Source organism: Papio anubis, chromosome 10 (genome assembly GCF_008728515.1).
Source record: "Papio anubis isolate 15944 chromosome 10, Panubis1.0, whole genome shotgun sequence".
NCBI lineage: Eukaryota > Metazoa > Chordata > Mammalia > Primates > Cercopithecidae > Papio > Papio anubis.
This window is the reverse complement of record NC_044985.1, coordinates 120,412,304-120,432,100: the sequence shown is the minus strand read 5'-3', so window position 1 is coordinate 120,432,100 and position 19,797 is coordinate 120,412,304. Positions and strand designations below refer to the sequence as shown.

The 19,797-nt window shown below is 45.1% G+C and overlaps 1 protein-coding gene across 5 annotated transcripts in view; it reads right to left on the bottom strand.

Annotated features, from left to right (window-relative positions):
* The window catches only part of ACKR3 (atypical chemokine receptor 3), a 29,232-nt gene extending 10,193 nt beyond the window's left edge, over positions 1-19,039 (bottom strand). The window contains exons 1-3 of one of the 5 annotated variants that reach the window (XM_017947115.3): positions 18,920-19,039; positions 18,237-18,377; positions 11,325-11,433 (exon numbers count right to left, since the gene is read on the bottom strand). The gene's annotated coding sequence lies outside the window, so the exon portion shown is untranslated. The other 4 variants (XM_009183399.4, XM_003908127.5, XM_003908129.5 and 1 more) reach the window with 4 other exon arrangements.
* Between the last annotated feature and the right edge of the window lie 758 nt (positions 19,040-19,797).

The following is a 19,797-nucleotide window of genomic DNA, read 5'->3' as shown; positions in this document are numbered from 1 at the left end:
TTTTGCAATCTTTGACGTCTTTTTCTTTCCCCTCGGTTACTCTTAAGGTTTATAGAGTGACTGCCCTTCAGCCTCAGGTTTGAGTAACTTCAACCAATTTCCCTCACATCGACTTGAAAACAGGAGCTCTCTCCTCAAATGATCACACAAAAAGCCACTGTTCCTGATTAAGTAGGGTTTTTTGTTTTGGGGTTTTTTTGTGTGTGTGTGTTTTTTTGTTTTGTTTTGTTTTTTTCATTCAGAAAGCCTATACTTGGCCTGTTCTGGGCCTGATTAAAAATCATAATACCTTCTCAACGCTTCATCGACTTGCAGTTAATACGGAGGAAACACCCCCCCCAAAGTCGTGTGTGTGCTGCACAGGCATGCTGCCTTGGTGATACTTTATGGAACTTTTTTAAAACGACGACTGCAACGTCTGCCCCTTAAAAGAAAAAGGCTGATAGGCAGCAAACTACAGCCATTTCTCCATTTTCCTTTGCTTTCCCACCCCCATCCTGGGCAGCTTCCCCCTCCCCCCAATCTCCTGGAGGTTGTGGCATTAAGCTCTGCAGTTGTATGCACATTCAAGTGTTTATGGCAGAGACTGGGGAAAAAAGAGCAAATTGTTTCCAAGCTAGAGCTCCCATGTGCAACTTTGCTTTAGAAAAAGGCTTTCCATCTGGGGAAAGCTCATATTCTGATGAAAGAAGGACGAGCAGTTTATTCATTTGAAATCTATGGAAAGTTAAAGCACAGAAACCAGCAGCCTCCACTTTCTTTGCTAGGAGTGCCTAGCTGATGTCTACATTTTTCCTGGAATAAATAAAGCGACACTAAAGGCAGCATCTGCCTTTAAAAAAGAAAAGAACAAAGTGACCATGTTGAGACGTTGCAGACTGAAATTTCAGGGGATGTCACTGCACCAAATACGTTCAAAGGGCTGTAAACCAGTTAAGGAAGCTCTCTCCCACTTTTGAAAAACTAAGTAATCCTGTTGTGAGCAAAAGGAAAGAAAGACAGAAAGAGGAAGAGAGAAAGAGAGACAGCCAGTCTGACTTTTACAACTTCTCATTCTCCCTGGAAGTTACAAGTCTTGGCTAACTACCCATTCCTGACCTCACTCCAAAGTTCCCTCAGCCACTCCTTGAATCTTTGCACATGCCAACAAAATTGAACAAAATCCACATTTTACCTGAAGAGTATATTTAAATTGCAAAATAGTAGACTTGTGTGTGTGCTTCCCTCCCCGCCCCCCAACAATTGAAGTTGGACTTAACACCTTCTAAGAGAACAGAACTCAAATTAGATTAGCAAGCGTGCCATCAAGAGAAGAGAAGACCGGGCTATATTTAACATTCACGTTTATAGCTTCCGGACTTACAGACTCTGGTAAATCCCCCAAAGTACTGAATTCAAATACATCTTGGACTCACAAAGATTCTCAGCAGTTTTCTGCTCCATTAAGGATGCCTCTTCATAAAGTGTTCATCGTTCTGGAATTACGTATTTACTGCCAATTTTATCTGTTTCCAAACTGATATACTAGAAGCAAAACAGGTAAACAGGGGGTGCCAAGCTAATCCCCATGCCAAATTGGTCAGGCAGAATGGATAGTCTGTGTTCTTGCAAAGTTCCCCTGCTTACTGGAGCTTAAATAGCCACACAGTAAATAAATACCAGATTCCTAAATACACAAGGAAATTTCCTTCTGCAAGTGAGTTAAGAAAATTGCCCTTTGCTTTCTGAAGCGAAAGGTGAAGCCCTCCGAATTAGCAAAAGCACTTTGCAATGCAGCTATGTACAGCCTGGGTTTTTAGAAACCAGACCCGCAGACTCAAAAGCACCCATCTCAGCGATTTGAAAGAAGTCCTTTGAAAAAGACTCCTTGGCTTAAGAGCAGAAGCCATGCCTTCTTTCCAAGCAGAGCTGCTGCCCCAGCACTGTTTCCTTACCTCTGGGCTGGCTCGGTTGGCTGAGCTCGCTGGCCTTCCTGGCTGTGCTGTGCGCTGGCTCCCTTAGTGCTGAGCAGTTTGCAACAACTGTGAGCTCTGCTGGCTGCAGACTTGCATTATATACACTGCAGAAAAGAGCCTCTCGCCTCTAGATGGCAGCTTTGTAACCCACATCTCTCTCTCCCCCGTGCCACCCCCATCCCACAGGCAGACACACACACACACACAGAACACACCCCTCTTGTAAACCTCACTAGTCTGTTGTTTCCTGCACAAGCGCACTCTTGGGAAACCCCAGCCTTCTTTCATTTGCAAAATCTGATGAAGCCACAAAGTCCGAACCCCACGGGGGAAAACGTCAGCCAAAGAAAAACTGTCAAGAAACTCTAGTGCTTGGCAAAATCATCAAATATTTATCTGGTCTCAGGTATATCTTGAATAATCCCATTAACACCGAGAGTTCCTGCGAATGCCTCTTCGTTCTAGGGAAGACTTTGTTCCCAAGACAAATTACTCTGAACTTCTGAACTTCAGTGTTGATTTGCTAAGCCTGGGTTTTCTTTGCTAATTCCTCCAAAACAGAAGTAACAGTTTTGGTATGACCAATGAGTTGATACCACACCGTATATCCCCAAAGCGGGGAAAAGAGTCTTTATAATAGATTATACCTGAATACTTTTATTTGTAAAGGACTTCAGGTACAAAATCCTTGAGACTCTAATCAAGATAGTATTCTACAGTGTCTGCCCAGTGCCAGACACGCATTAAGAAGATAATAAATGCCTTTCGATAATGTCTTTTTCTGAGATGAGTTTGGCAAACACTTTACTACAATTATTGAAATCTACATTCTTATTTGGAAGCGTATTCCTAAAGTTCCCCCCATGGGAGGAATTCAACCTAAAAATGTGATCTAGGCGATACTCATCTCTAATGCCCCATTTACAAAAATCACCCATATGACAGGGACCCAAAGGCCACCCGCCAGCCCGTCCTCATGTGCAATGCTCTGGCTTTCGTATTGCTTTCTCATCTCCTGGAGTTCTATAAGACCGGCTCAAGTGGAGTGTGTGAAGGCACCAGCTGTATTCACGCCTTCTCCAGAGCTAAAACTTTGAGATTCTTTTTATACTTCTACTAAAAATAACAGCAGACGCTCGGTCCCAGCGCTGAATCTGGGGGACTGGGAGGTCAAAGTCTCACGTGGCTAGAAAGTCTCAGTGTGGAGAAAGCCCTTAACAAAAGAAATATTTTGTTTAGATAAAAGCTTCACATTTTTCTCCCGAACTGGCTGCCCAGCGGGAGGCGAGGCGCACACCTGCTCTCCGGGGGCCTCTGGAGGGGTCGCCCTGGGGCCGGCCTTTCCCAGCCCGAGCGCAGCGTCCCGCCACCGCCTCTGCAGAGCGGCGCAATCACTCTTCGTGTCACATCGGCCCCGAGCACATCTCCAGGCTCCCCAGAGATGCTGGAAAGGAAAACTGCGAGCGGCTACGACTACCCACACCCAAGATCTAGGCAAGACCTCGACCCTCCACAGCATACGCGTCCTGACTTTTTCCGTCCTGTTTCCTTCTTGTGAGGGACCCTGTGTCTGAACCTGCTGGAAATGTACTGGGATCCCCTCTGGACAGAGGCTCGGTTTCCGCTTTCTGTGGCTGTGGCGGTGACTCCGGGGCCTGTCCTTCAGAGAACGCGCTCCGCATTGCAGAGCCGGCGCGCCCGGTGGAAACACAGAGTGGGTGTGAATCTGTTCTGAGCTAAGTGTGCTGTCGCTGGAAGAAAGGCCACATGGACGGGGGACCCCTGACAGGATGCAGTTGCTAACGTTCTCCATTTTCCTTTGCTTTCCCACCCCCATCCTGGGCAGCTTCCCCCTCCCCCCAATCTCCTGGAGGTTGTGGCATTAAGCTCTGCAGTTGTATGCACATTCAAGTGTTTATGGCAGAGACTGGGGAAAAAAGAGCAAATTGTTTCCAAGCTAGAGGAAGGAAAACGCAACGCAGTTTTTTTTGAAAAGGAGAACCCACTTCGTGCGTCCGGGGCCCGCCCTCGCTCCGGGGCAAGAATCCACAAGGCCGCCTTGCAGCAGCCTGCGCCCTGCCCCGCCAGCGCCGGCCCCGCGCCTACCCACGGTCTGAACCCAGCTCCGCACCCACGCACGGCCCCGTGCCCTCCTACAGCCCCACGCCCTGCCCCGCCAGCCCCGGCCCCGCGTCCACCCAGGGCCCGCACCCAGCCCCGCACCCACGCACGGCCCCGCGCCCATACTTGTTCCGCACTCACGCACGGCCGGGCACCCGATCCAGGAGCCTGAGAGGATTCGGGCCCCGGGGTCACCGCCCTCGCCCTTTGACGTTCCCCACCCGTCCCCTAGTTCCGCCGGGCGGGGCTGCGGGAGGCTTCCAGACGGGGAGGGGCGGACAAAGTGCCGGCAAGGAATGGGGCGGGGTGGGTCGGGAACCCTGGGCAGGCTCGCACCCTGGGAGGAGGAGCTGGGTGCTTGGGGCCTGAACTTTGCTGTCTCCTTGGGCCTCCCACTCTGTCCCAGAAAACAGTCCTGGGGGAAAACGAGAGGGTAAGCAAGCAGGGCTTTTTAAGAAAACGAGATTCAATTGCCCTAGGACCTAAAAGGTCTCTTTCAAAGTTTTGAAGAGTGTCCCTGTTTTGGAAGTTTGTGTTTTCAGTGTAAGGGCAGAACTCCACCTCCGTCCTCTAGGGGTCCCGGCTGGGTCCGAGAATTAAATTGACACAAGATAGATGAATAGGAGGAAAGCACACTGCAAGTTTCACGCGGCATGGGAGCCCTCATAAAGAAATGCAGACCCGGACAGGCGCGGTGGCTCACGCCTGTAATCCCAGCACTTTGGGAGGCCGAGGCGGGCGGATCGCGAGGTCACAGGAGTTCGAGACCAGCGGGGTCAACATGGTGAAACCCCATCTCTACTAAAATAAAAAAATTAGCGGGGCGCGGTAGCGCGCGCCTGTAATCCCACCTACTCGGGAGGCAGGAGAATCGCTTGAACCCGGGAGGCGGAGGTTGTAGTGAGCCGAGATTGCTCCATTGCACTCCAGCCTGGGCTACAGAGCGAGACTCTGTCAAAAGAAAAAAAAAGAAAAAAAGAGAGAAAGAAAAAGAAACGAGACTCCGTCAAAAAAGAAAGAAAGAAAGAAAGAAAGACCCGAGCAAAGAAAGAAAGAAAAAGAAAGAAAGAAATTGCACGCCCGAGCAAAGAAGGAAGGAAGGAAGAAAAGAAGGAAGGGAGGGAGGGAGGGCAGACCTGAGCAAGCAGTTGGCGTCCACTACTTAAATACTGGATTGAACAGATAAGAAAAAACTTTGAAAATGTGACTAAAAAGATTAGAGTGACTCTAACGAGGTCTGTGCAGTATTCTTTAGGTGGCAGCTTCTAGTCCGAAGGATAAGGATGCCGTCTTTCCTTCTGCTATGGGGAGAGTGATCTTCCACCTGCTGTTTTTCAAGTGCCTTTCGCTTAAACAGTTACCATGCCAGAATGCATATTTTAACCTTTTTAATAAGGTCCTACATAGTGGTTCCTTTGGGTAGGAATGTGTTTGGTGGCACCTAATAGAAAACTCAGAGAAGGCACGAACAGGACGCTGTCCCTACAGCTGTCCCAGCTGACCCAGAACTCAAAGTTCCTGGATGTTTTGCTACCCCTGAGTGCCTGTTGGAAAAGGGTCAGGAGGGGTTTTCAGCTAAGCTCCTTCCTCCCTCCCTGTCTGTTATCTGCACCTGGGGTTGTGCACCCCACAGGGCAGGCGGTCAGCTCTCTCTGCTCTGGGATCTGCTTTGCCTGTAGATGTGGGACCACCAAGCTTCTTCCTGAAACCGCACCTGACTTAAAAGTGCGAGGATCCTGGTGGGCCAGAGCGGCGGCAGGTAAGGTCTCTGCTGTGGGAGCCCCATTAGGGTAGAGACAGTGCAGTTATGGTGACTGTGATATGACCCCAGAGAGGCTCAACTGCGCCACTGGCCTGAGGACAAGGCGTTCCTCATTCTTGGAGTTGTGACCCTGGGAAGAAGCTTCATTATCTAGTAGCTGGGTATGGCAGGAGTCATTTCAGCTGGGACTGGACCTTCCCCCAGAATAAGAGCAACACCAAGCCCCTTCTGCAGGGCGAGGGCCTAAAAGCAAAGTCAGCCCCTCAACTCAAGGGAATTGGGTTCCTCTGTCCAGACAACCTGGCTTGGAGCCCTGATATATACACACTGTAGGGGTGGGAAGAGTCTACCTCCATCCTCTTAGGGTCCCGTCTGGGTCCAAGAATTTAATCCACATAAGATAGATGAAGAGAAGAAAAACTTAATACAAACTTCACGCAGCACAGGAGCCTCATAAAGAAATGAAGGCCCCAAAGAAGTAGCTGAAGTCAGTTACTTATGTAGTGGATTGGACAGAGAAGAGTTCGTTGTGAAGAAGCCACTAAAGTATGTGGAGAGGCTTAAAAGATGAGAGTTATTTTTAACAAGATCTGTACAGAATTCTCTCAGTTTCAACTTTGACTATATAAAAATGTTGCATCATCTAGGGAGGGCATCTTTCATATAGGAATTTCACCCTCTGCTTTTAAGAAACAGCAGGAAGGTCAAAGTCATCTTGTTGCACCTGCTGTTTTTAAAGTGTCGAACTTAAGTCAATATGCTGGAATCACATATTTTAACCTCTGCAACACCATGTCTCCTCAGATAACAGCCTCTTTGAGTGTTAGGTTCTTATCTTTAATAATTATAATAGAACCTCCTATTCTAACTGGGTGCTTGTCCGGATTAAATGAGAAGGTACACATGAATGGTACCTTGCAACTACCTAGAATGGCTATTTCTCTTCCTCCTCTCTCCTCTGTCCCCAGTCAAATTCCAGTGATACCATACATTTTTAAAGGAATGCAACAGATGTATATCCCAAGGCTTGACAACATTTTTTTGAACTCTCTGATGAAGTTTAGAAAGGTTTAATAGTCATAGGTAAATCTGAGTGTTCACTGTTTTCCCATCTTTCTGTTAAGTATGTTGCCTATCTTCTTTCATTTAATCTTCAGAGCAGCCATAAAGGTGGCACTGTCTTTGTCCCACTTTTGTAATTGAGGAAACTGAGACCCAGAGAGAGTAGGTGACCTTCCTAAGGGTGGCTATGACTGAATGGCAATTGGCATTCCAACCCAAGTGTGCCTGATGCTCTTACCTAGTACCACAGAAAAAAATATATCATTAAAAGAAAAAGAAAAACAATTGTAGAAACCTATAGCAGGGGTGTTAAGTCCTAAGACTGCAGACTTTTTTAAGTCTTAAAAGCAGACCCTAAGTTAAGAGTTCAGGGACAACTAATTTATTAAGGAAGTGCTTTCAGGAAAAAAAAAAAAAAAAAAAAAACTAGGAAGGAAAATAGAAAAGGACAACCAAGGGTATGATTTCTGGCTCAATCCCAGCCTCAGTGTGATCCCCATGGCTCTCTGAGCCTGAATGACACCCTGAGTTTGCCCCTGTTACCAGATAGAAGGTCTTGACTGAGTCATTCAGGTTCTTAGCACATTGAACAAATAATTGAAGAAAATGCACAAAGCAACAAAAGAATGAAGCAACAAAAGCACAAATGTATTAAGCGAAAGTACACTCCACAGAGTGGGAGCAGGATCCATCAGGCGGCTCAAAAGCCCCAGTTGCAATGTTCTTTAGGGTTTTTATTAAACTAGAAGGATTTGGTAACACCCCTAGGTACCGTTTAGAGGCCTCCAATAGAGGCCTCCAACTGGTTACACCTTCTGCGAATGAAGGATTGGCCTGTGACCAATCAGGCTGAAGTGAAGGCTTGGCCTCTGACCAATCAGAGGCATTTCCCGAGAGGGGGTTTTGTAGAGGGAGGGGCCTCTGGCCCCCTGTCACATGGGCATGGAGAGGTGGAGTTTTCCTTTAGGTCCAGTTCCAAGAAGTCAGAGGCTAGTGGGTCTTAGGTTGCCTGTCTCCAGACCCTATTCTTCTGCCTCACCCCAGCTGCTGTCACAGGGGCTGGGGTTTCATACCCCTACATCCTCCAACTACCAGATTAGGGCTGCTGGGTGGTAGGAGGGAGAGTGCAGCCCCTCAGGTACTTCCTGATCACAGCCTGTGTGGGCACAGTGGATCCAGTAACCCACCTACAGACAGTCTCTCGAGGGTTAGTTCCAGTCACAAGCCTGGGCAGTAAACCCACATTAACGGTGAAGGAGGGGCACATCAGAACCTAAGGGGATCCCTGCATCTGGGAGCAGCACCACCAGTATCCACCACACTAGGTGTCTATGGCGTCTATTGTGTCAATTTTCACCAAAGTAAAGGAGTGTTCTCTAATTAATCCTCAGACCACTTTGCTTCTACCTGAGGGCCTTTGCACCTGACATTCCTGCTTCCTGGAATTCTCTTTCTGGCCTGTTATATGGCCACCTGCTTCTCATTTTTTTGATGCAGGCTTAAATATAATGACTTTAGAAAACCTTCTTTCGCCGTGCTAACCAAAGAATGTTCCCATCCTAGTTACTCTCTTGTTATCCTATTTTTTCATGACACTTACTACCATCCAAAGGTATCAGCACACTATCTATCTTCTCCACAACTGGAGTATAAATCCCTAGTGGACAAGAACATTTCTATTCTATTCATTTCTGCATCCCTGTTTCCACACACTGTGCTTGGCGCGTGCCGGACGCTCATAAATATTGACTAAATGAATAAAGTCCGGTGAATGACACTTGTGAATCAGGTTTTTGTCCTCTCCATATTTTGCCCACCTGCTTCATCATGGAAATATGGGAGGAGGGCAGGGGAACAGTATCCAGGGTAAATGTTTTAGGAAAACTTAACACATATACGTTGAAAATTGGAAGTACTTCACACCTAGGAATATGCAGATACACATATGAAACCAATACATATATGAAAAGGCCGGCAACTTCCTTCGTCATTGGGGAAATACAAACTGTAGTCACAATGCCATCCAGCTGCACACCAACCAGAAGGGCTAACATGAAAATTACTGAATGTGAGCAAGGATGTGGAACCAACAGAATTCTCATGCACGAAGGCTTCTCCAGCGCTACATGGTGAGAGACCAGCCTTTCTTTCCTTTTAAATTTCCATTGCAGACCAAAACACATGGTCCCCATTGCATGTGAAGCTCCTCCCACACCCACCTCATAATGCAAGTGTGACAGCATCTAAACTGGTCAATGCACTGCTGGACGAGAAGAGCCTATGTCAAAGCAATATTTGACGTCAAAGCAACACCAAATTTCTATAAAAGTTTCTAAATGCTCACGCTTAATTTCTGGACTTATCTCATTGCAATCTAATAACAAATAGCTCACAGTCCACACTCTGAGGGGCACTGCTGTCCCTGAAGGTAGGAATGTGAATTGGCACATCCACTTTGGCAGTATTCACTAAAGTTGAACATGCTCATACCCTGTGACCCAGAAACTTCACTGCAAGGTACATGCCCAACTTCAGGCTGTATACATTGCACCAGAAGAAATACTCAAAAATGTTTACAGCAAGACTATTTATGAGAGACCCAAACTGAAAATAACTGAACATTACTAGAAAACATTATAGACCAATATCCTTCATAAAGATAGATATAAAAACCCTTTAAAAATAAAAAAGCAAAGCAAATCCAACAATATGTATGATATACTGTGACTAAGTGGAATTTATAACTAAAATGAAAAATAAGTTTAACATTTGAAAATAGTATAACTTGCTAAATTAATAAAATAAAGCATTTGACAAAATTCAAAATCGATTCTTGATAACAACTTGAAGTGCACTAAAAATAGAATGATTTTAATTTGACTTACTTCCCCAATTTGATATTCGATGTGTATGAATTTGACGTAGGCCTCCTATGAATACTTAGAGCCAAAATCATACTCAGTGGTTGAACACTTCACTTCTAAAATTGAGAACAAAGCAAGGATATTCATTTTAACCATTTCCCTTCAACAGTGTACTAGAAGCTCTAGCTAATGCAAAAGGAAGAAGAAAAGAAATAAAAGCCATATGGATTGGAAAGAATGATGTAAAACAACTTTTATTATCAGTTGACAGGATTATTTATGCAGAAAATCCTGATAAGTGTACAAAACAACTTCAAGAACTAATAAGTCAATTTAGAAAAGCCAAAGAATACAAACTCAGTATACAAATGTCAATTGTGTGGCCGGGTACAGTGCTTTGACATAGGCTCTTGTCGTCCAGCAGTGCATTGACCAGTTTAGATGCTGTCACACTTGCATTATGAGGTGGGTGTGGGAGGAGCTTCACATGCAATGGGGACCATGTGTTTTGGTCTGCAATGGAAATTTAAAAGGAAAGAAAGGCTGGTCTCTCACCATGTAGCGCTGGAGAAGCCTTCGTGCATGAGAATTCTGTTGGTTCCACATCCTTGCTCACATTCAGTAATTTTCATGTTAGCCCTTCTGGTTAGTGTGCAGCTGGATGGTATTATACCTGTAATCCCAGCACTTTGGGAGGCCGAGGTGGGTGGATCACCTGAGATCAGAAGTTCGAGACCAGCCTGGCCAACATGGTGAAACTCCATCTCTACTAAAAATACAAAAATTAGCCAGGCATGGTGGCACGCACCTGTAATCCCAGCTACTCAGGAGGCTGAGGCAGGAGAATTGCTTGAACCTAGGAGGTGGAGGTCGCGCCACTGCACTCCAGCCTGGGCGACAGAATGAGACTCCGTCTCAAGAAAAAAAAAAAAAAAAAGTCAATTGTGTTTGTGTATGTCACCTTGAAACACATAAAATTCATAGGAATAGATTTAACAAACGACAGTCATGGCCTCTACACTGAAAACAACAAAAATAGTCCTGAGGGAAATTACAGAAAAATAAAATAAATGGAGAAGGATCTTGTTCACGGATTGGGAGACTCACTTGTGTTGTTATCATTTTCTTTCCATATTCTTCTTTGTTTAGATTTTATTTTAATGTAATAACACTTAAAAGGAGATCTACTCTTTCAACAAATTTTTAAGTGTACAATACATTATTATTGACTAGACATAATGTTACACATTTATACATCAAAACTTTATGCTTACTGATTAGTAACTCCCATCCCCCAAACCCTCACCACTAATGACCATCGTTCCATTCTTTGATTCTATGAGATTCACTATTTTAGATACCCCATATAGATGGAATCATGGAGTATTTGTCTTTCTGTGACAGGCTTCTTTCACTTAGCAAAATGTCAAGTTTCATTCATGTTGTCACATGTATCAGAATTTCCTTCTTTATTAAGACGGGGTAATATTTTGTTGTATGTATATACCACATTTTCTTTATCCATTCATCTGACAAAGGACGTTTAGGCTGTTTCCTTACCTTGGATACTGTGAATAGTGCTGTAATGAACTGGGAAGTGTTTGTATCTCCTCAGGACCCCAGTTTCAAGTCTTTTGGATAAATACCCAGATCTGAAGCTGTAAAACTCCTAGAAGGAAACAAAAGGGAGAAGCTTCAGGACATTGATTTTGGCAATGACATCAGAAGCACAGGCAGCAAAAGACAAAATAAACAACTGAGATTATATCAAACTAAAAACCTGCGCAGCAAAGGAAACCATCAACGGAGTAAAAAGGCAACCTATGGAATGGGGGAAAATATTTGCAAACCATTTATCTGGTGAAGGGTTAATCTCTAAAATATATAAGAAACTCCTACAACTTGACAGGAAAAAAAAAATAGTCTCATTTTAAAATGGGCTAAGGACTTGAATAGACATTTCTCCAAAGAAGACATACCTACGTCCGATCAGTCTATGAAAAAAGATCATTGAACTCAAGACTAATGGCTGAATGTCCCTATTCATCAGGAAAATGTAAACCAAAATCACAGTGAAATATCACCTCACACCTATTAGGATGGTCTTTACAGAAAAAAAGGCAACAAGTGCTGCTGAGGACGTGGAGAAACTGGGACCCTTGCACACTGCTGGCAGGAGTGCAAAATGGTGCAGCCGCTATGGGAAACTGTATGGGGCTCCTCAAAAAAAATTAAAATAGAACTACCAGATGATCCAGCAATCCCACTTCTGGATATTTATTCAAAAGATTTGAAATAAATGTTGTTAATGTCAGTGCTCTCCCAAATTGCTCCATGGATTCAATGTAGTCTTAATCAAAACCCCAGAAGCTTCTTTTTATCAAAATTAGCAAGTTGATTTTAAATTTTATCAAAATGCAAGGGACCTAAAAATAGCTAACACTCTCTTGAAATGGAATGTGTTGAAAGACTCACAGTTTGAGATTTCATGACTTATTATAAAGCTACATTAATGGACCTAGTGTGGTATTGTCACTAGAACAAACAGAGCAAGGAAACAAAATAGAGTCCAAAAACAGACTCACACACTATGGTCAATTGATGTTTGACAAAGACATCATGTGACTATTGAAGGACAGTCGTATTAATCTGTGGTGCCAGAAATCAAATAGTCATCTCTAGAGGTGGGGATAGACTGGAAGGGAATTTTCTGGGGGTGCTGGAAATGTTTTGTGTTCCCACTGGAGGAGTGGTTATGTGGGTATACATATTTATCAAAGGACATCAACTGTACAGTTAAGATCCATGCTTTTCATTAAATTTTACCCCAATTAAAAAAAGCAAGTTGCAGAATGTTCATATAAAGTGACACTATTTCTGTACAGTTCTAAAGCACTCAAAGCAAAGCATGTATTGTTTGTAGAGCTATACAAAAAACCACAGATGGAAGAAAGGCTATGTATCAACTTGAGGACAGAGGTTACCCTGTGGTATAGGGAGAGAGAGGGAAATGAGATAGAGACAGATACATAGGAATATTTTCAACGTCTCTACAATATTTTTATTTTTTAGGCAAAAACATTCACATTTGTTAGACCTTATTGGTGGGTACATAGGTATACTTTATGTTACTTGCTGTTACCTATATTTGAAATTTTTCATTCTCAGCTTTCAGTTTTTAAGAAAAGAAAAAGCCCTGAATAGAAAGTTCTGAGTGAACCATTGCTTTCTCTACTTTCACTTCATTGTAAAGTTTGACACAGAAAAGAATTTTTCTGATCTCTGAGTAAGACCAGGAAACTTTTGCCATGAGAGTATATCAAAGCGCAGAGGGCCTAATGGGCTACTAAGCACATAGGGTCAAACCCAGGTCGCGTTTTTCTGAAAAGTTGGTAACATTCTGAAGTATTGTGATTTCACACTCCTCAAACGTCAATATATAGATTTTAGCTTCAAAACATAAAAATGATTCAGCTTAAAAACATCTAAGTCCTGAAGGGAATTAAAGAATAAATATCTCAGTATATCTACTACAATTATTTGGGTTGATCATGGTTTTAAGATTTACATTTTATATATGCTAATAGTTACATTTTTTTCATTTCCACTTACCTTTGAAAATACGCTAAAGAGCTTAAAACAACGTGAGACAAAATTATTAAGGGAGATCCTTCCTTCCTTTCTATTTTGAAATAACCATAAACTTAGAGAAAAATTTCAAGGTAAATTTTCAAGGTAAAAAGAATCTTTATTCCCTGAACCATTTGAGAGAAGGTTGCTGAACTCATGTCCTGTCACCCTCAAAATACTTAAGTGTGTATTTCCCACAAGTAGGGATATTCTTCCGCTTTATCCCAATGTAACCACAAAATCAGGAAGTTAGCATCCACACTTTCCTTCCTTCGAGTTCCCAGACTCCACTCAAGTTTGGCCAGCTGAGGTAGGAGGTCAGCAGGACTCGTCTCCCAGACCAGATCGAGAACGGGCCAAAACTAGAAAAAGACACAAAAAGCGCCTCTGGTTGTTCTCGCTGCCCATCACCATTAGCCATTCCCGCCAGCGCCATGACAGTTTACCAATGCCATGGCAGTAGCCGGAAGTTACCACCCATTTCCTGGCTATTTCTGAATGACCCGCCCCTTCATTAGCATGTCATTAAAAGTGGATGGAACTATGACTAGCAGCGGCCCATAGGCTACTACTGTCCACGCACTGCCTGTGGGGTAGCCCTGCTCCCCAAGGAGCAGGCACAGAGATGCATCACTGCCGGACTCAATAAAGCTGCCCTTTTCCACCACCAGCTGGCTGTTGAATTCTTTCCCGAGCGAAGCCAAGAACCTGCCCTGCATCACAACTATCCCAAGCTGTCTGTTCTAGAGAAAGACTCCTCAGAATCACGTGGTGCATTTAGTTGCTGGTCTCTTTAGTTTCCTTCAGTCTGGCCCAGTTTCTCAGTCTTCCCTTGACTTTCACAACCTGGACACATCTGAACACAACAGATTGATTATTTTGTAGAACATTCTTCCATTTGGGTCTGTCTGATGGGTCCTTATGATGAGATTCAGGTCTCAGGTTTCTGGCATGCATATCATAGAAGTGAGGGTGTGTTCTCATGGCAACCCATCCGGTGGTCACCAATGCCAATTTGTCCCATGACTGATGATGTTCACTGTGATTGGAACCGGCTGTCAGGCTGTTCCACTTTTTCTCTTTTCTCTAGTTCATTAGTAAGTATTTTGAAGGAAGATTCTTTGACTGTATGCAAATGTCTCATTTTCAAACGTTCAGTTTATTCATCTGTTTATTTCCATCTGTGTGAACTTGTGGTTTACTGTTCTATTTAGTGAGTTATAACCCATTACTCTCAGTATTTAGTTGACAGCTCAGATTATTCCTGATTTGGCCAGTGAGGGCTAGCCTCTGTGTCCTTTCAATATATGGTCATCATTCTTTGAATACTTCCTTGTTTTCTGGCACAAGAAGTCAGTGCAGGCTCATCTTGCACTTTCTTTAAGATTCCCTGGAATCTGCCTTTCCGAGGAGCCTTAGTGGAAAACCATATTTAGAAGCCAAGATCTGGTTGCAAAGTGTGCTCATTGCAACTGGTGTGTTACAACTCCCAGGCGGCTCTCTCAGTGGTGAAAGCCAAGACATCTGTATGTATGCGCGCACGCACACACACACACACACACAGACATACGTTCACATGAAAATATATATGCATATGTCTGTATTAACAGTAATTAGTTCCCACCAGCATCTCTAATTCCAATACATTATACAAAGTTCATTCAAGTTTTCTCCATTTCCATGTTTGTAACTCCCTTCCCCATAGTGAGAGACCTAGCTTCCATTGTCCTCGTTATAATTATTTATTTGCTCAGTCCCATTGGATGTAACTTGATTAGCTTCTTATTGCTGCTGAAACAAATTACCATAATTTTCGTGGCTTAAAACAAGACCAATGGCCAGGCGCAGTGGCTCATGTCTGCAATCTCGGCACTTTGGGAGGCTGAGGCAGGGGGATCACCTGAGGTCAGGAGTTCGAGACCAGCCTTGCCAACATGGCAAAACCCTGTCTCTACTAAAAATACAAAAGTTAGCCAGGGATGGTGGCGGGCACTATGATTCCAGTTACTTGGGAGGCTGAGGCAGGAGAATCGCTCGAACCTCGGGAGGCGGAGGTTGCAGTGAGCCAAGATCACGACATTGTACTCCAGCCTGGGCTACAGAGTGAGACTCTGTCTCAAAAAACAACAACAAAACAACAAATGTATTTTCTTACAATTCTAGACATCCTGGGCTAAAATTAGTGTGCCAGCAGGGCTGCCTTCCTTCTGGAGGCTTTGTGGCCACATCTGCTTTCTTGACATTTTTAGCTACCAGAGGCCACCTGCATTCTGTGGCTTGGGCCCCTCCTTGAATCACTCCAACCTCTGCTTCCATCCTCACACTTCCTACTACTGACTCCCTGCCTCTCTCATGTAAGGGCCCTTGTGAGTACAGTGGCCCCACCTAGATAATTCAGGATAATCTCCCATCTCAAGACCCTGAACTTAACCACACCCCCTTTGCCATATAAGGGAGGATTCACAGGTTCTGGAGCTCAACATGCGGACCTCTCTGGGTGCTCTTATTCAGCCTCCCACAGTAACAGACCTCCCATTTCCGTGGCAAGCCCCACCCTGGCTGCACACAAGCACCCTCTTCTTGCTCAGGCTCCATCTCCTCCATGTTCCTGGTCCCCTGGTGTGGATGTCCTCCTCACCCTGTCTGGGCCCTGATACCCCGACAGGGCGATCTTTCCATGAAAATGCTCCCGTCATCCCACATGGACTCTGACTCCTCACACAGGAGCCCCCACCCTGGACACCCTCCTCACCCCGCTCTGAGCCTCCGTGGCTCCCATGGCAGACTCCCCCCATCTGGCTGCTCTAGGACTGAATTGTTCAGAAAGGAAAGGGAAGACATGGGGAGGAGCAAGATCTTAGTTTCTAAATATGCTGTCCCTAAACATCCTTCACAACAAACTCCCAGTTCTAGCTAAAGTGACATTTGCTTCTACAGAAGCCCTGTGGCAAAGGAGTGAGCCAATGTTTCCAGCTTCTTCTTTTTTTTTTTTTCCTTTAAGGTAAGAAGGCCATGCAGGTTGATATTATTTGTTGGTAATTTCCAGAAACCCAGCTAGAACTGGTTTAAGCAAAAAAGGAGACATCTGCTGGCTCATGGAACCACACGGAGGCAGAGCGAGGGGCGGAGTTGGCCTCAGCAATGACAGGAACCAGGGGCTGTCATGGCATCAGGACATCTTTGTTTTTTTCTCTGCTTCTCTCTCCTCTCAGATGCATCCTCTCAAGCTGGAATCAGAGTTGAAGGCAGCTTTTAGGGCTCATTTCGTCTTAGTTTCATGACCAGGTGTGAAAAGAGACTTATCTTTCCTAGTCCCATTTCTGACACAGATCAGGAGTCACTCCCTAGATCAATCACCATGACCAGCAAAACGAGGTGAGTTATGGATGAAATGGCAAAATATGAAAGGGTCCAATGGTCCTGCTCCATTTTGCACTGTCAGAGTGCAGCTGGAGCAGGTTTTTGAGGGGAGACATTCCCCACCCCTGCAGAGCCCTAGACCTATAGCAGTGTACTCGTGCCCATGATTGGTATAGAGTGAAGATTCTGAATTGTCACAGAGGTACGATGTGTAGTTTACAAGAGACAAAGCAAAAGCAAAGAGAAAGCACAGCAGAAAAATGGCTCATGTATGTATTTGAAGAGCTGTCAGGTGAGACCTCGTTATTTCTAGAAGCAGCATGGCTTCAGTGTGAACAGGAACTTCCTGAGAATCTCAGACAGGAAGTAGAGGCCACCTGCCGCTGTGGATGCCTCAGCATGAGCTTGGCAACCACTTGATTGGCATGTGAGGATTTGAGATTCAAACCCTGAGGATGGGGGATGGAATATAGGACCATTAAAGCCCCTTCCAAACTTGACATTCAGCAAACCCCTACTCTGATGCTTATCGACTCACCGTCTTTTAGCTACAAACTTCCAATCTTGACATTCAGCGAACCCCTACTCTGATGCTTATCGACTCACTGCTTCTCAGCTACAAATGCACCCTTTTTGCCTGTTCCGTGAAAATAAGTGTGGGCCCCTTTAACTATTTCTACTTTGCCAGTTGGCATGATATTAAGCTTGACAGGAGAGGTGCCAGAGAGACACAGCAGGAGGAAGAGTTTGGTTTCATGGTTTGGTGTGTTAGCATCTAGGGCTCCTGCCCTGCTCACACCTTCTCTGATGCCCCGTTCTCCCAGCACATGGCGGCCAGACCCTTCCCTGCACCCCCTGCTATTTGTGGTGGGTGCCTCTAATGAGACACTTCCCCATGAGCAGCTTTCTTGGTGCCCAAGAGGACAGGATTCTGGCACCCAGGGAGTGCTGTAGTGCCCTCTCCAAAGTCTGGACCTCAGCCCTGGGGGCAGGGGCTTCTCCCTGGATGCCCTGTCTCAGCCCTAGGGGTCATGACTGCTCCTATGTCTGCTAATCCCACGTTCCTTAGAGTTCTCTTTACTTCCTTCTAGCCAATCCCTCCTTACTCCAGTCCTCTGTTATAATTAAAAATTCTTTGAATTAAACATTCCCTGTTCAAGTTACTATGGAGTTTCTTTCCCTGACACATCTGCCTTTAGTCTAAACATTTCTTTCTTCCTGAGGCCTTCCTGGATAGCTCTTATTTGGAATTCGTTACTCCCTCTGGATCCTTAGTGATGCTCCACGTTATACATATTTGTGTAAGATGCATGAAGAATTAATAACCCCTCAAAGTGAAGGGACTGTGTCTTACTCACTTATTTTCCCAGAAAGGAGGAAGGGAGAGGGGCGGATATCAGAGCCACCTGGGACTTTTTCCAGTGACACTTTCCTCCATGAGATTGAGCTCTGTGTCCACCCAGGACGCACCCTGAGGCTCACCGTCACTCCTGGTGTACTGTGTCCTTGCGAACCTCTGTCCAGGACCCTCTCCAACTGTGATGTAGACAGCAGGTGGGAAACGATTTTCTGAACAAAGCTCTACACAAACAGATTGTTAAATAACAATGCAAGATACGTTTCCTGAAATGACAGAAACAGAAACAAATAGAGATGAAATATTCAAAACATTATCAAAGAAAACATTTTCATTTTCTAAAGACGTCTGAGACACTCCACTCCCTTTACTGCAGCAGATGCTGACAAACCAAGGGCCTCGCTCCACAAGCCCAGCACTCGCAGTTCGCAGCTGCTCTGAACACGGGCTTGCTGGTGCCCCTCCCGCAGGGCAGGAAGTCCTCCTGAGTTTCAGGGGTTTCAGGGGCTGATCCACATGTGTGCCTTCAGCCATGGCTAGAGAATTGGGAGCTTCCTTTTTGGTTCTCAGACTTTAAGCAGGTGCTTTTGCATCTGTGACTTAACTCACTGACTTTGTGATCCTGTTCCAAGCAACCAGGCCATTTTCCAGCTCAGCCTATGTTCTCCTATGCTGGGAACCTTGGCGATGTGTTTTCCCTGCCTCTGGCCCTTCTTTATTAGTTTTTCCCTGTCCTGCTTTTTTCTGCCTCAAGCAAAATTAAAGCATTGCCTTAAGGGACTGTAAGCATATATCTGCCAAACGGCACCTGTGGTTTTCTTTAGGCGTTGGATATATGATGAGCCAAGATCTTCCATCTGCCCCTCCAGGTCCACTCTCTGCCTTCCTCCACCTGCCGTCTGCCTGGAAGGCTCCTGGGGCCTCTGGCTTCTGGGTGGGATTCACCCGTGGGGGCCTCAGCAGGAGGAGGAGGAGAGAGAGATCACCTGCTCTCCCACCCTCCCCCAGGGTGCACTGCAAAGCAGCCAACCACAGGCAACTCGATCTCCTCCACAACGGTGGAGCCAGGTGTTGCGCGGCCTGGAACGGACACAATTAGGGTGGTCCTGTAAGGAAAAGAACATCACATGATAAACAAAATGCCAGTGTCACTCCAACCACCAAGCATGGGCCAATGTGCAGAAGGAAATAAGAATGGGAAGAGAAATGGAATAACCGGATCCTGGCTAAAATGTGTGACTTCTGCAAATTTCTCACTTTGCTAACATGGACACATCCTGAGACATCTCCTAGCGCCTGGGAAGAGGCCCATACAAGTGACCAGCGTGACGTCTCCTTAACCTTCCTATGACCCTACTTCTCGGCTCTGGGGGCCCCTCCCTCCCTAGGTCCCTCCCTCCCTTGTCCTTTCAGTGGCTACATGCTCTATGTTATTACTCAACTCCAAGTTTCCTACACAGAGGGCATGTCTTTGTAAACATTGCTTTGTAAGCAAATACTTCTAAAATCACCCTGTTCCAACTGCGTCATCATAGGTCATCTGTATTTTCTACCTTTTTAACAATAACAAGCGTTTACCATTTTTTCCAAATAAAAGGATCTCTCTCCCCTCCTCCCACAAAGGAAAGTTGTTTTGAATCACTGCCATGATAGTGATCACCACTACGCCAGAATAAAAAGGAGGGG